We start from the raw sequence: 18,465 nt of genomic DNA, 5'->3' as shown, positions 1-18,465 counted from the left end.
GAAATTAAGTACTCATATTTGTACTACCTTTTTTTCCGTAGATTAGCACTATTTTAAAGCTACTAAAAATAGGTAAACATAAGTAGAATACTCATTGTATTTGGCAAAATTAAAAGGAACATCGAATTATTGATAAAAATTAAAGAACAATAATTGTATTTTTCTTTTGTTCATCAATTGAATTTTCTCATGAAATTTTAAATAATATTAGCCAATCTATTTTTTGACAAGTTTGTCTAAGTATTGTTTTTCTATTTTTTGACAAGTTTGTCTAAGTATTCTTTTTACATGTTGCACGTAAAACGTAGGACTCAATTTAAAATTGAGTTTGAAATGTTTACTTTAGTTTCTTACAAGTTTTTGGGGGCTAGTTTCCTACTGATGTATTTTATAATATGACATATTTCAGTGATTTACATTCTTAATATACATTAGCACAATAAAATCATGGGTTTAAATTTTCATCATACATTCATAATTTTATAATATTAATAAATAAATTGAAAGATATAATTGAATAGAAAGAAGATTAACGTATCTCATTTCTAAAGATCAATATTCAGTTCAGGTAAATAAATATGCAAATGAAACATGGAATAGGTTAAATTCGAGCTTGAGATGAAAGAGTTCTAATCCCAGCTATATTATTTTGGAAGTACAAATACTTTTATTTTATACTAATGTAAAGAATTTTGTATTACTAAATTTAGTCTTTAATATCTAATGCCATTGAAGGACAATTTGGAACATTACATGGATGTTATTAGATTTTATCATGTGAAATTTATTTTGTTATAAGAAATAAAAATAAGAGATGTGAGTGTAATTCTCAAACCGCAATAGATATTTGTGTTATAAAGAGAATTTCAGAGGAAAGTTTTCAAATTTATCCCAAGTTTTAATTATAGCTAAATATTAAAATTTGGGATGAGTTAATATTAAGTTTTAAATTAATAAAAATACATATTTTCTTTAATGTATAAAATAAATAATTAAATTGGTAAAGTAGCAAAAGAATGCGATTCAATTTTTTCCCCCAAAATTATCATATAAGTAAAAGTATTTTTCAAATGAAAAAAACTTCTAGCATTCATATATTTATTCCATAAGAAGTGCATTAACAGTGAAAGAATAAAAAATAGAGTAAGATCGGTTATTGTGAAATATTAAGAGTCAAATCGGTAAAAATACAAACTTGAAACAATAAAGATGAAACAATAGAAGAAAAGTTATGTCACGACCCCAAATTCCCTCCGTAGGATGTCATGATGGCACCTAGTCTCTAAGACTAGGTAAGCCTATCAATGCGGAATAATAATAATAAATATCTGAAATAAATAAACTACAATTCAAACAATTTCACTCCCAAAACCCGGTAGAAATAAGTCACAAGCTTCTAAGAATTTATTCTCTATGTCTCTATACATCAGAGTCTAAAGCAAATAAGGAGGACAACATAGTAAGATAGAAGGGGACTCCTGAGTCTACGGACGCTGGCAGATATACCTCGAAGTCTTCTCGTACAACTAGTTTACTGATGCGTGGTCTGATAAGATGTACCTGAATCTGCACAAAAAGATGTGCAGAAACGTAGTATGAGTACACCATAGCGGTACCCAGTAAGTGCCAAGCCTAACCTCAGTAGAGTAGTGACGAGGTCAGGTCAGGCCCTACTGGAGAATAAATAATGGCATGGTAAAATGTTTAAACAATATTATAAGATAAAATGACAATAAAAATGAATCAAGTAGTATGTCACATTTAATTACATCAAATAATGGCAAATAAATACATCGTGAAAACAAAACAGAATTCTTTTCAACTTTAAGAAAATCACAACAATAATCAAAGGCAACTGCGACCATAAATCAATATCAACAAGGGCACTCCCGAGGTACTGCCTCGTAGTCCCAAATCATAAACAAATTCACAATATCTCATTTCCTTATCTCACCACGGGAGCCTTCACAATTTATTGAAAGAAAATATTTTTTTTTTTCCGAAATAGCATCCCGCGTTTTAGCCACCCTTATCATATCGCATGACTTCTAGTAGTCACCCCTACTAGCCACGCGTATCAAGCCACCCTTATCTCACCGCATGCGTTTCAACACCCATACCTTATACCACCGCATACGTATCAATATCAAAATATATCACAATTTGCACCTCAAGTGCCTAATATTTCAATTTTTCACGAAAAAGAATCTCACGAAAATATTCAAGAATAAATAATTCAGGAAAAAAATATTCCAAATTTTTAATATGTTGCTTCAATATCAAAATTTAAAAATGTCAAATACTTTATATTAATAATATTTAATTTAAAGAAAACCAACCTTCAAATAATGCACAGTATGAAAGAAACCAAGTTTCAATTAAACATGTAAAACAATTAGTAGGAAAAAGGCAAACAAATTTAAAATATATATCACAGATCAATGATGAAGAATATAACAAGATAAAATAATTTAATAAAGGCGCAACAATGATCTACACAATTTAAAAATATAATCTTTCACATTTAGCCCGTGTACATACTCGTCACCTCGTATACACGACTTTCAACACATTTCAATAATCACATTAATATTAATTCTAGGGAAAATTTCCCCCACACAAGGTTAGATAAGTCACTTGCCTCGACTTGCTCCAATTTAACCAAGTATTATGCTTTTTCCTCTATTTTCCGGCTCCGATCGACTCGTATCTAGTCATAATTAATTCGATACAGTCAACAAAAATTATTGTTATCAATTTCATAAGAAAATATTATATTTTCATTAAAATCCGAAATTAGCTCAAAATTTACCCGTGGGGCCCACATCTCGGAATCCGGCGAAACTTACAAAATCCGAAAACCCATTCAATTACGAGTCCACCCATACCAATTTTACCAAAATTCGATAACAACTCGACCTCCAAATCTTAAATTTTTATTTTTGGAAGATTTTACAAAAATCTTTATTTTTCTTCCATAAATTCACGGATTCATGATGTAAATGAGTATGGAATCATGAAATATAATCAATATAGGATAAGGAACACTTATCCCAATGTTTTTCCGTGAAAATCGCCCAAGAACCGTGCTCCAAAAATCTAAAATGAAATGAATGAAATGACCATTTTTGGTCCTTAAATTTCTATCAATCCGTCACTAAAAGTCCATTTTTCGTCACTAAGAGTCTACCAAAAACTGCTCTATTAGCCTTCCTTCAATTGATCATAACTTTATGTACAAATGTCCAAATGATAAATGGTTTAACTTTCTGGAAACTAGAATCAATCGACTACAACTTTCATGTTTTGCAACTTTTCTGAATCCTTATGAATTGCGAGATATATGCTTCCAAAGTCAGCTCCATGCATCAGAATTTTTGGCGAAACTGCTCTACCAGCCTTCATTCAATCCATCATAACGTTCTGTACAAATGTCCAAATAATGAATGGTTTAACTTTCTGCAAATTAGAAATAAACGACTACAACTTTCATGTTTTGAACAGTTTCCGATTCCTTATGAATAACGAGATATAAGCTTCCAAATTTGGCTCTACACACCAGAAATTTCTAGCGAAATTTCTGCAAATTTCCAGCAACCTTCTTTGTCCGAAATCCATTCCGTTTACCTTCCGAATTCCACCCGAGACCTTCGGGACCTTAACCAATTATTCCAACATGTCCCAAAATATAATACAAACTTAGTCGAGGCTTCAAACCACATCAAACAACATCAAAACGACTAATCGCACCTCAAATCAAAATCTATGAACTTTGAACTTTGAACTTTCAATTTTCTACAAACAACACCGGAACCTATCAAATCCAGTCAAATTGACCTCAAATTTTGCACGCAAGTCATAAATCACATAACGGAGCTATGAAAATTTTCAGAATCAGATTTCGACCCCGATATCAAAAAGTCAACCCCTCGGTCAAACTTCCCAAAAATTCAACTTTCGACATTTCAAGCCTAATTCCACTACGAACTTCCAAATAAAATTCCGATCACGCCTCTAAGTCCAAAATCACCATACGGAGCTGTTGGAATCATCAAAATTCGATTCCGGGGTCATTTGCACATAATTCGACATCCGGTCACTATTTGAACTTAAACTTTAAAGTTTTCATCAAAATTCCATATCTCGGGCTAGGGACCTCGGAATTTGATTCCGGGCATACATCCAAGTCACAATTCACGATACGGACCTACCAAAACTGTCAAAATACTGATCCGAGTCCGTTTGCTCAAAATGTTGACCAAAATCAACTCAGTTGAGTTTTAAACCTCTAATTCACATTTTAATCCATTTTTCACCTGAAAACTTTTCGGAAAATTTTACGGACTGCGCACGCAAGTCAAGAAATGATAAATAGTTCTTAGATCACATAATTAATCATTAAATTTAAAGATGACATTTTGGGTCATCATATTCTCCACCTCTAAAACAAACGTTCGTCCTCAAACGGAGTTAGAAAAAGTACCTGAGCTTGTGAATAAGTGTGGATAACAGCTGCGTAAATCATGCTCGACCTCCCAAGTCGCCTCCTCGACCGGATGACCCCTCCACTGAACCTTTACGGAAGCAATGTTCTTTGACCTCAGCTTTCGAACCTGCCTATCTAAAATAGTCACTGGTTCCTCAACATAAGATAGATCCTTGTCCAACTGAACCGAACTGAAGTCTAACACATGAGACGGATCACCGTGATATTTCCGAAGCATAGAAACATGGAATACCGGATGAACCGCAGAAAGAATAGGTGGTAGTGCAAGTCTGTAAGCCACCTCTCCAACTCTCTCAAGAATCTCAAAAGGCCAAATATACCTAGGGCTCAAGTTGCCCTTCTTCCCGAACCTCATCACACCCTTTATAGGCGAAACCCGGAGCAATACCCGCTCACCAACCATGAATGCAACATCATGAACCTTCCGATTCGCATAACTCTTATGTCTAGATTGGGTTGTACGAAGTCAATCCTGAATCAACATAACCTTTTCCAGGGCATCCTGAACCAAGTTTGTACCCAATAGCCTAGCCTCGCCCGGTTCGAACCAACCCACTGCGGACCAGCATCGCCTACCATACAAGGCCTCATACGGAGCCATCTGAATGCTTGACTGGTAACTATTGTTGTAATCAAACTACGCAAGTGGTAAGAACCGATCCCAAGCACCCCCAAAATCTATCACACACGCACGAAGCATATCCTCCAGTATATGAATAGTGCGTTCGGACTACCCGTCTGTCTGAGGGTGAAATGTTGTACTCAACTCTACCCGAGTACTCAACTCACGTTGTACTGCCCTCCAGAACCGTGATGTAAACTGCGTACCCTGGTCAGAGATGATAGATACCGGTACGCCGTGAAATCTGAAAATCTCGCGAATATAGATTCGAGCCAACTGCTCGGAAGAGTAGGTAGTCATCATAGGATTGCAATGAGCTGACTTGGTCAATCTATCCACAATCACCCAAGCTGCATTGAACTTCCTCTGAGTCTGTGGGAGCCCAACAATGAAATCCATAGTGATCCTCTCCTATTTCCATTATGAAATCTCTAACTTCTGAAGCAATCCACTCGGTCGTTGATGCTCATATTTCACTTGTTGACAATTTAAACACCGAGCTAAATACTCCACTATGCCTTTCTTCATCCTCCTCCACCAAAAATGTTACCTCAAGTCCTGCTACATCTTCGCAGCACCCGGATGTATGGAGTACCGCGAACTGTGAGCCTCCTGGAGAATCAATTCACCAAAACCATCTACATTAGGCACACATAGCCTGCCCTGCATCCGTAATACACCGTCATCTCCAATTGCGACTTCTTTGGCATCACCGTGCTGAACTGTATCCTTAAGACAAGCAAATGGGGGTCATTATACTGACGCTCCCTGATACGATCATAAAGAGAAGACTAAGAAACCACACAAGCCAAAACTCGACTCGGCTCGGAAACATCCAATCTGACAAACTGGTTAGCCAAGGCCAAAGGCCTCTCTGCTACCGGTAAATATGCTAAGCTGCTCAAACTCTCCGTCTTACGACTCAAGGCATCGGCCATTACATTGGCCTTCCCAGGATGATAGAGAATGGTGATATCATAATCCTTAAGCAACTCCAACCATCTTCGTTGCCGCAAATTAAGATCCTTCTGTTTAAACAGATGTTCTAGACTCCGGTGATCGGTGTAGACCTTACAATGGACACCGTACAAATAATGCTGCCAAATTCTTCAAGGCACGGACAATAGCTGCTAACTCAAGGCCGTGGACCAAAAAAAATTTCTCTTGTACCTTTAACTGTCTGGACGCGTAGGCAATCACCCTACCGTCTTGCATCAACATCGTGCCGAGACTAATACGCGACGTGTCACAATACACAATATAAGACCTTGAACATGTAAGTAATACCAACGCTTGTGTCAGAGTCAAAGTGATCTTGAGCTTCCGAAAGCTCAACTCACACTCGTCTGACCCTGTAATTGGGGCACCCTCTTGGATCAATTTGGTCTTAATAGTTGTTTGTAATCAATTACAGAATCGTCATTTAACCTCATGTTAACAAAAATCTCGTGCAAACCTTCACAATACTGATAACTAGATGCGAGGCATGAATACCTCATAATTATTTACCCGAATTAACGAGTCACATTTAACGCCACCTAGGCGGGCACCTACCTCGTAGGTTAAAAATTAATAATTACAGCACGAATTTGACAACTATGCACAGAGAATTTCATATAAGAATTTTCAAATAAGCCTAACAGGCATGACTCCCTATTAGTACTATAGTACAAATTTAATTTCACAAGGGAGAACTTAAACACAAGAATTTTCCTCACAAGGATCTCGTCCTTATATAACTTCCACCGCAGCTCGTAGCCCGGTTTAAACATATCAATTTATATAAAAATGTGAGGATCTCGTCCTCAGTTCTGAATCACAAGTAATATTCACATCGTGCCAGTTGAAAATTTCCATTTTCTCCTTTTAAATAATTTCGGTTACACCAAATCACAACACATAATGAACCCCACACCGGTAGGGCATATAATTCACAATTTGCAATTAATTATTCAGAATTTACATCAAAAATTACCGAAATGAGTAACAGAAAGCCACATTTAGCATCGCAGCTCTTATTAGTGACCAACACGAAATGATAGGCATAGTTATCTCCATAAAATCTCCCAATACGGGTAAACACATAAGTAGATTATAAAATTATGAAGTTCACTCATAAGTGGAGCACAGTAGGAGGACTCGTTTCGATATTGAGAACCGAATAAAGTTAAGGAAATTATTCCTTTATATTAAATCGAGGTCGTACCTGTAATGACACCATCTGATGTAGCGACCTCTACCATACCGTAAAATAAATATATCAACGGCTGGGTATCCACCTCTAGGATGCCTTCTACCCGTCTGTTCTCCACCCCTAACTGGTCGTGTGGGTGGTGTAGTAACTGCAATAGGGCACGTAGCCTAAGTGCTTTGATGAAATAAGTCTCTCCCAAGTTTGGGACAATTTTCTCATGATGTGCCTAGTATCACCGTATTCATAACAACCCCTTTGCAGGTTAGGCTGCTCATATTGAGTCTGTGCCAGATAACTGGAATAACCATTGTAGGAACTCATGTCGGTGGTGTATTAAAAGAACTTACTGGAGCACCCCGAGTAATCCGATGTGCGGACTGGGCTGGCCGACTGCCCGAGCCCCTGCCATAATGATTTATACTTGCAGAGTAGAATCCATTGAATCCCTCAGTGGTGCATTAAAAGAACTTACTGGAGCACCCCGAGTAATCCGATGTACGGACTGGGCTGGCCGACTGCCCGAGCCCCCGCCATATTGATTTATACTTGCAGAGTAGAATCCACTGAATCCCCCAGAACCTCGAGACGTCTTGGTCTCCTTAGTTTCCTTTTTCCTCACCCCGAACACATTCTAATATCTTGGTAATTTGTATAACTAGCAGAAATGAAGTATCAGCTTGTAGCTCCTGAGTCGTACAAAATTTTACGATCATAATTGAGTCCTTTAATGAGTCTATAGACTCGCCCTCTGGCTGTAGGAAGCAAAGTAAGAGTATGGCGGGCTAACTTATTGAACTTGATGGAATATTCTGACACCGTCAATGGTGACCTGACGCAACTGTTCAAACCCTATGCGCCACGCATTACTGAGAGTCCGGGAAACAAACTCCTTCAAAAGCGTTTCTGAGAACTAAGCCAAGTGGGCGGTGTTGCATTGGCTGGTCTTCCCTCTTCATAGGCTTGCCACGAACACTGGTGGAGAATTATCTCTTCCAAGGCAAATTTCTTGTTTTGTTATACTGACTCAACACTGTTGAGCTGACCCATTTCTTAACATACTCTTCGATTCTTCTTTGGGGTAACCCTTACCCCTATTTATACACAACGATCACAAAAGTAGAGCTCCAACAAGTGTACTTCCTCCGAATCACCCCAAAATTCGCAACCGTGACGTCCATGCTGAGTAGACCTTCTGCAAATTTAGAGTTGTTTCTATAACTCCTTTGGTACTGAAGTACATGATTATTAATGAGGCAGACATACCACAAATCCCAACCTTATCCTCTACAAAATCTCAGGCCTTAAACATGTGTAAATTTTAGGGAACCTTTCAGTACCACATATATACATTTCAGGCCAAAATTGATATAACACATAACCCCGCAATCCACCCATTGGTAGTGGACTCCCCCCACTCGGTGCGAAGTCATAGGTCACAACGTTTGATGATCCACAATAATAACCTTCATAGCTCATATAAATCAACCATACGCCAACGTACGTTGCACCCCCACATGATTCACTAGGTGATCTCTCAATACGCCCGCATCTTCAGTCAGAACCACACATTGAGGCAATGCTTCAGCATCTCTGGCTCCCTCCTAATCCATCTGCGACATCACGAACTGTCGACGCACAACTGATACCGAGTGCGCAATGTCATACACGAGTGGATACAAAGGAATATAAGATATATGTTTCAAGCTAAATCAATGTCGCACGATAAGAAGTCAAATAAGTGAATATTTCCTAACAGTTTCATAGCCTCTCGAAGATAAGTACAGACGTTTCTGTACCGATCCACAAGACTCTACTAAACTTGCTTGTGACTCATGACACCTATGAACCTAAATCTCTGATACCAACTTGTCACGACCCCAAATTTCCTCCGTAGGATGTCATGATGGCACCTAGTCTCTAAGACTAGGTAAGCCTATCAATGCGGAATAATAATAATAATAAATATCTGAAATAAATAAACTACAATTCAAACAATTTCAACTCCCAAAACCCGGTAGAAATAAGTCACAAGCTTCTAAGAATTTATTCTCTATGTCTCTATACATCAGAGTCTAAAGCAAATAAGGAGGACAATATAGTAAGATAGAAGGGGACTCCGGAGTCTACGGACGCTGGCAGATATACCTCGAAGTCTCCTCGTACAGCTAGTTTACTGATGCGTGGTCTGATAAGATGTACCTGGATCTGCACAAAAAGATGTGCAGAAGTGTAGTATGAGTACACCATAGCGGTACCCAGTAAGTGCCAAGCCTAACCTCAGTAGAGTAGTGACGAGGTCAGGTCAGGCCCTACTGGAGAATAAATAATGGCATGGTAAAATGTTTAAACAATATTATAAGATAAAATGACAATGAAAATGAATCAAGTAGTATGTCACATTTAATTACATCAAATAATGGCAAATAAATACCTCGTGGAAACAAAACAAAATTCTTTTCAACAAGCGCACTCCCGAGGTACCGCCTCGTAGTCCCAAATCATAAACAAATTCACAATATCTCATTTCCTTATCTCACCGCGGGAGCCTTCACAATTGATTTAAAGAAAATATTTTTTTTCCCGAAATAGCATCCCGCGTTTTAGCCACTCTTATCACACCGCATGACTTCTAGTAGTCACCCCTACTAGCCACGCATATCAAGCCACCCTTATCTCACCGCATGCGTTTCAACACCCAGACCTTATACCACCGCATACGTATCAATATCAAAATATATCACAACTTGCACCTCAAGTGCCCAATATTTTAATTTTTCACGAAAAAGAATCTCACAAAAATATTCAAGAATAAATAATTCAGGAAAATAATATTCCAAATTTTTAATACGTTGCTTCAATATCAAAATTTGAAAATGTCAAATACTTTATATTAATAATATTTAATTTTAAAAAAATCAACCTTCAAATAATGCACAGTATGAAAGAAACCAAGTTTCAATTAAACAGGTAAAACAATTAGCAGGAAAAAGGCAAACAAATTTAAAATATATATCACAAATCAATGATGAATAATATAACAAGATAAAATAATTTAATAAATGCGCAACAATGATCTACACAATTTAAAAATATAATCTTTCACATTTAGCCCGTGTACACACTCGTCACCTCGCGTACACGACTTTCAACACATTTCAATAATCACATTAATATCAATTCTAGGGGAAATTTCCCCCACACAAGGTTAGACAAGTCACTTACCTCGACTTGCTCCAATTTAACCAAGTATTATGCTTTTTCCTCAATTTTCCGACTCCGATCAACTCGTATCTAGTCATAATTAATTTGATACAGTCAACAAAAATTATAGTAATCAATTTCATAAGGAAATATTACATTTTCATTAAAATCTGAAATTAGCTCAAACTTTACCCGTGGGGCCCATATCTCGGAATCCGGCGAAACTTATAAAATCCGACAACCCATTCAATTATGAGTCCACCCATACCAATTTTACCAAAATCCGATAACAACTCGACCTCCAAATCTTAAATTTTCGTTTTTGGAAGATTTTACAAAAATCTTGATTTTTCTTCCATAAATTCACGGATTCATGATGTAAATGAGTATGGAATCATGAAATATAATCAATATAGGATAAGGAACACTTACCCCAATGTTTTTTCGTGAAAATCACCAAAAAATCGCCCAAGAACCCTGCTCCAAAAATCCAAAACGAAATGAATGAAATGACCATTTTTGGTCCTTAAGTTTCTGCCAATCCGTCACTAAAAGTACATTTTTTGTCACTAAAAGTCCATTTTTCGTCACTAAAAGTCCACCAGAAACTGCTCTACTAGCCTTTCTTCAATTGATCATAACTTTATGTACAAATATCCAAATGATAAATGGTTTAACTTTCTAGAAACTAGAATCAACCGACTACAACTTGCATGTTTTGCAACTTTTCTGAATCCTTATGAATTACGAGATATAAGCTTCCAAAATCGGCTCCATGCATCAGAATTTCTGGCAAAACTGCTCTACCAACCTTCATTCAATCCATCATAACTTTCTGTAAATATGTCCAAATAATGAATGGTTTAACTTTCTGGAAATTAGAAATAAACGACTACAACTTTCATGTTTTGAAATATTCCCGATTCCTTATGAATGACGAGATATAAGCTTTCAAAGTCGACTCCATGAATCAGAATTTCTAGCGAAACTGCTCTACCAGCCTTCATTCAATCCATCATAACTTGCTGTACAAATATCCAAATAATGAATGGTTTAACTTTATGGAAACTAGAAATAAACGACTACAACTTTCATGTTTTAAAACTTTTCCAATTCCTTATGAATGACGAGATATAAGCTTCCAAATTTGGCTCCACATACCAGAAATTTCTGGCGAAATTTCTGCAAATTTCCAGCAACCTTCTTTGTCCGAAATCCATTCCGTTTACCTTTCGAATTCCACCCGAGACCTTCGGGACCTTAACCAATTATTCCAACATGTCCCAAAATACAATACGAACTTAGTCGAGGCTTCAAACCACATCAAACAATGTCAAAACGACTAATCGTACCTCAAATCAAAATCTATGAACTTTGAACTTTCAATTTCTACAAACAACACCGGAACCTATCAAATCCAGTCCAATTGACCTCAAATTTTGCACGCAAGTCATAAATGACATAACGGAGCTATGAAAATTTTCAGAATCGGATTTCGACCCCGATATCAAAAAGTCAACCCCTCGGTCAAACTTCCCAAAAATTCAACTTTCGGCATTTCAAGCCTAATTCCACTACGGACTTCCAAATAAAATTTCGATCATGCTCCTAAGTCCAAAATCACCATACGGAGCTGTAGGAATCATCAAAATTCTATTCCGGGATCATTTGTACATAATTCGACATCCGGTCACTATTTGAACTTAAACTTTAAAGTTTTCATCAAAATTTCATATCTCGGGCTAGGGACCTCGGAATTTGATTCCGGGCATACGCTCAAGTCCCAATTCACGATACGAACCTACCGGAACTGTCAAAATACTGATCCGAGTCCGTTTGCTCAAAATGTTGACCAAAGTCAACTCAGTTGAGTTTTAAACCACTAATTCACATTTTAATCCATTTTTCACCTGAAAACTTTCCGAAAAATTTTACGGACTGTGCACACAAGTCAAAGAATGATAAATAGTGCTTAGATTACATTATTAACCATTAAATTTAAAGATGATATTTTGGGTCATCACAAGTTATATATTTTATTTTTTTTGGCCTGTGAGAATTACAAGCCAAGGGAGATTACTCCAGATCTACCCCTCTCAAAAATATCAAAAAATATCCCTGCCATTGTCTTATCCACAACATCCCATTCTAGACACAATTTCTAATTTTCTACTATAAAGAACTCACATATTCATATAAGACTCTATTGTTTCTAACTCTAATACATAGAGTAGTCTTCAGTGAGTGTACTAGAGCCTCTGCGTCCCTGCATTTGTTTTGAAATACTCTTTCATTTCTTTCGATCCACACATCATATACTATAGCAGCAAACCCAACTTTAAGTAGCTTGCCTCATGCACTTTTACCCTTTGAGTTTTGCAACACCCAATGCCATTCCTGTTTCCAACTAAGTATGGTTCTTCTCCATTTCATCCACTCCAAAAATTTCTGCCAGGCACCTCTTACATAATAGCGCTGAAAGAATAAGTGGTTAGCAGATTCATCAGCTACATTACATAAGACACATGTTGCATCCACATTCATACCCCAGCCCAACATCACTTCCTTTGTTCTCAATCTACCATGTAGTGCAATCCATAGAATGAATACTTGTTTGGGACATGAGACATTATGATAGATCGGGTTTCTCCATGGCACAGTCCTGACATCACCTCTTAAGCATCTATACATAGCAGAAATTTAAAATTTGCCTTGCTGAACAATCTGACTATGAACATTCATGTCAAACATGTGCTTTCTCATATTAAAGATTTTCCTAACCATCCAAGATGCAGTTTTTGGGCTTTCCATTAGGTTAACATCCTGTTTCTTTATATAATATGTGTGGATCCAGGCAATCCACAACTTCTCCTTATTCTTACTAAGTGCCCAAAACAACTTACATATAACAGCTTGGTTCCAGAGCCTCATATTAAATACATTGAGGCCACCTACACTCCTAGGCAAGCCGATGTTTTCCCATGCCACCAATGCCCTTTTAGAGATGCTAGCCTCGCCAGTCCACAGATAGCTTCTGCATATAGCCTCAAAAGCTTAATTATCTTTTGAGGGAGTAAGAATAGTTGTGTCCAATAAGCTTGAACACCAAACAATACCGTCCTTATGAGCTGGAGTCTACCAGCATAAGATAAGCTTCTAGCAATCCATGTAGTGATTCTTGTAGTGATTTTCTCAACCAAGGGCTTACATTGGGCAATGGTAAGCTTCTTGGTAGACAATGGTACACCAAGATATGAAAGGGAGCTCTCCTAATTCATATCCCAGTAGATGCAAAATAGCTTGTTTGGTAGCTTCATCCACCCCTCCAAAGTATACTTGGTTTTTTGACATGTTAGCCTTTAATCCTGAAGCTGCTGAGAATATATTAAATTTGTCCCTAAGAAGTTGAATAGAAAGCAAATCCCCTCGAACAAATAATAGGAGATCATCCGCAAAGCAAAGGTGTGTAATCTTCAGCTTTCCACATCTAGGATGAAAATTAAAATCAGGATTTTCTGCCAATGTCACCAAACATCTGTTCAAATATTCCATTAAGAGGACAAATATATAAGGGGACATAGGATCCCCTTGTCTTACTCCCCTCTTAGCCTGCATAGTGTATGTCAAGTGTCCATTGATCAAGAAAGTATAGCTAATTGTAGTAATACAGGTCATGATCCATGATATCATTATACTGGGAAATCCAAGTTCCGTAAGTATGTGTCTAATGAAGTGCCACTCTACCGAATCATATGCTTTTTATAAATCCACCTTGATCATACATCTAGGGGACAAGTATTTTCTGGTATAACCCTTTACCATCTCATGGCTTAAGATAATGTTATCAGTTATCAACCTTCCTGGGATAAAAGTTGACTGGCTAGGTCCTACCAGTACATCAATCCCATTTTTCAATCTCTTAGTAATCACCTTGGATATTATTTTATACAATATGGAATAACATGCAATTAGTCTGAAGTTTCTCACTGTTTCAGGGTGATATTTTTTGGGATCAAGGTTACCACTGTATTGTTTATAGCCCTCAGCATCCTATTCCCCTGAAAGTATTCCTGTATTGCCAGACAAATATCACCCCCTATGATGTTCCAAGTTGTCTTGAAAAAACAAGTATTGAAGCCATCTATTCCAGGGGCCTTGTTATCCTCTATTTCGAATAGATCCTCTTTAATCTCAGTATCTGTGATCTCTTTGGTCAGATCTTGTTGTTGTGATTTTGATAAGCTTGTACCATTTCTCATGATATTCATATCCACACCAGGGATGGACTCATCTGCTGAACCCAAGAGGTTGATGTAGAACTGTAGGAAAGCTCTTTCAATATCCTTATGTTGTCGAAGTAGGTTTCCATTATCATATTTCAATATAGCTACATTGTTAACACTTTCCCTAACCTTCATACAAGAGAAAAAGTATTTATTATTGCCATCTCCTTCAGCTATCCAGTGAGCCTTGGATTTCTGTTTTAGTATTTTCTCCTGAAGTGCTAGCCATTTATTCAGATCCCCTAATATAGACTTTTCCAACTCCAAAAGTATATTGTCAATTTGCACGCATATGAGGACTGGATGTTCTGCAGTTTATCTCTAGTTTCCTTTACTCTGTTATCTATACTACCCATCTCCCCATGCATCAACTGCTTCAGAGGCTCCTTGCAAAGTTTCAGTTTCTGCCACACCTGATATATATAGGACCCCTGAATAGTCTGACTCCATACTGAGGCTACTTATGGTAGAAACTGGTCATGTTCAGCTAATATATTGATAAATCTAAATGGCTTCCTACCTTGGGGCTTATTAGTTGTGAATTCTATGTGTATGGGTGAATGATCAGAGAAATGGTTCTCTTTATATTGAGCTGTAATGTTACCAGACTCCAAAATCCACTCACTATTGCATAAAGTCCTATTAATTCTGCTCCATACATGTCCATTAGTCCAAGTAAAGAACCTGCCAGTAGCTTTCATATCCACCAAATTAAGAGAATCAATAGTATGCTGGAAATCTCTAGTTTCTGCCTTAGCCACTGGTTGTCCTCCAATTCTATCATCCAAGCATAAGGGAGTATTAAAATCTCCTGCTAGGCACCAAAGTCTAGTTATGTTTATGCCAATGCTTTGCAAACCAGCCCATAGTGTTTTCCTTTCTTCAATAGTATTTCTGGCATATATCACAGTAAATTCACAGGAAAACAAAGAGTACCTATCCACCAAAAGACAATGGATGAATTGAGCATTAGTTTCTATGATACTGACATTAACATGGTTCTGTTTCCATAATATCCAGATTCTCCCATTATCTGCCTCAAACATAATTATTAGCAAATGTCCATCCTTTTGCTACTCTAGCAATACTAGCAGCAAAGTTCCTCTCCTTCACCTTAGTTTCCAACAGACCATCAAACACAATATTAAATTTCTTAAGATATTTACACATCTCCCCTTGTTTGAAGGCCTTATTCATGCCCCTCACATTTCACACTACACCATTCATTGAGCAGGTACTTGAGTTCCTCCCTCGGGAGGTCTACCAGCTCCCAAGATCCCTGCAATTCCTCCATCAAGTGGTGAGTAAGTATTCTGCAACCTAACAGGAGATTTACTAGGCATCACAACTATCTGCTGCACCACTGCATTTACATATGATTTCTGAATACCACCTGGAGTTGAAGTAGAGCCAGTAGCAGTCATCTCCCCTGTTAGTGGGCCCTGACTCGTCTTCCCTTGTAGCATAGGAAAATTGGAATCATTCTTGACTGGACTGCTTTCTGGAATGGGATTCTTCTGTTGCTTCTCAAGCATCCTAACAGGTGTTTGTACCACCGCTGTTTGGTGAGGTACATGTTGCCCTATATGTATCCCTTGTGGCCTCCATTGCATATTTATACCTGGTTTGTGACCCTTATACTCGCCTCTTGCTTTAGTATTCTTCTTGTTCAAGTTCGCTGGTACCTGCCCTTGCTGTTGAGTATTGACCCTCTTTGGTTCCTCAAGGCAGACATGACCAAATTTCACACATTTTTTTGCAGAACGGAGGCTTCCAATCGTACTCAATGTTCTGAGAAAACACTCTGCCTGTTGGATCTGTGATGTCCAACACCTCTGGCATGGGTTGAGTGATATCCATGTCAACTAGGACCCTAGCATAAGATATGTGAACCTGCTTCCGGGTACATTCATCCGCAAAAATAGATTTCCCTAATACACTTGCAATTTTGCTCAAGGTCTTAGCTCCCCAGCAGTTCAAAGGCAGGTTGGGCAATCTAGCCCAAATAGGCATTGTACGAGGAAATTCCTGTTGGAAATCAAATGTAGGGGTCCAATTTAAGAATTAATGGTCTATTGCGCAAAGTATATGGGCCTGAATATATGATCTTATTTCTATCATGAATATCTAAGAATTCAGCAATATAGAATCTCTCATCATGTATATATAATTCTGATGTGCTCATTTCATTCCAATTCTTAGATATATAGTTACTCATAACTGTATAGGTAGGTAACTCACCCATGGTATAGATCACTAGTGTATTATTCCACATCTCTGTTTGCTCTTTAATTTCCTTTTCCTCCAACACAATTGTAGGTTTTACATTAATCACCTGAGGAGGGATAAAATTTAAAGCCATACCATTAGCAGCTACTCGATTTCGAGGGAACAATCCAGCCCAATTTTGCGACTGGTCGTTCTCTTCCGCGTTTTCCTGTGGAATCGGGTCTGGTTCCTGTTGGTTTGGCATAGATTCCTGTGAGTTTGGAGTTTGTTGCACTGGGCTGACTGCTAATTTTGGAATCTGCACCAATTTCATAGGTGTTGGGTCATTATCCTTCACCACTTCCTCAGTAGGTTTCATTGACGAAAATGGAGTTTCAGATGTCCCAGCCATATCGTATTGAGTACCAGTGTTTGTCTTCCCTTCTGGTTTGTTCCGTTTCCCTGCCGTTTGAGGTCCAGAAGTCGCCGACTGTGTAAGATGAGTTATGGGACTAATGTTTGTCGGAACCCCCAAACTTGCTGCCGCACCTATCGTTTGGTTACACGAAGTATTGTTAATCGCCTTTCCCTTGGTTTGTTTGCCCATGGTGATTTCTCGCGTAGCTTTCCGGTTGATTCCGAGGTCTTCCCCGACCTCGCTTTGCCATGGAATTGGGTTTTCAGTGCATGTTAGCAAGAACGCTAATGTACGCCGAGAGAATTTTGGTATTTTTTAAAAGTTTATATTCTATATGATTTGTCATTTATTATTATTGTTATTTTGTAAATATTCTTACAAATTGAACTCCCTATATCTTTTTAATATATTTAGTTGTTTGTTGCAAAATATTAATTTAATATTAATCATTCTTAGACTTTATTCACATTTACCTTTTTTCTAAGAGCTATTGATTTTCAATCATTGCTGAATCTCAAAAAGACCAAGAGATTATATTTTAAATTCGTGCTATTTGCCAAATCTTTGATCGTTTGTGGTAAGTAAGTTTTGTGTTACTTTTTTGTTTTTTATATTAGATACAAAATAATAATAATTTTTACAAGATATTCCACATAATTCTAAGGACTTCTATGATGCATAATTTCTTCTTTTATTGAACTACTTAAAGTAAAATTAACATTCTATCAAGTTTAGGAACTCACTTTTTTTGTATCTCAAACACTTTGATTAATGCTACTTATTTTAATTCTTTAAAACGGTATATTTATTGATATAGAAAACACGCGCAAATTATTGCATTTGCTCGGAAGAGAATTACGACACCTAAAGTGTTCATGATCGGTAGAGAGTATCTAGGAAAATTTATAGGAGACGTAGAAGAGAGGATTCCGATAAGAGGGAAAATCATAACCCTAGGCTTTTCCAATCTTGTCTACAACATTTGCTTAGTTAGTAATAAAATTACAGCTTTTTAATTATCTTGTTGTTGGT

General features: G+C 37.4%; 1 long non-coding RNA gene across 1 annotated transcript; it reads right to left on the bottom strand.

Annotated features, from left to right (window-relative positions):
* Positions 1-1,239: 1,239 nt before the first annotated feature.
* LOC107805977 (uncharacterized) lies at positions 1,240-17,851 on the bottom strand. Its single transcript, XR_012706172.1, has 3 exons — positions 17,172-17,851; positions 10,546-10,614; positions 1,240-1,566 (listed from the first exon to the last, which is right to left on the bottom strand). It is a non-coding gene; the product is annotated as an uncharacterized LOC107805977 (long non-coding RNA).
* Between the last annotated feature and the right edge of the window lie 614 nt (positions 17,852-18,465).

The sequence above is a fragment of the Nicotiana tabacum genome, chromosome 23 (genome assembly GCF_000715075.1).
Source record: "Nicotiana tabacum cultivar K326 chromosome 23, ASM71507v2, whole genome shotgun sequence".
Lineage (NCBI taxonomy): Eukaryota > Viridiplantae > Streptophyta > Magnoliopsida > Solanales > Solanaceae > Nicotiana > Nicotiana tabacum.
This window is presented reverse-complemented; position numbering and strand designations above follow the sequence as displayed.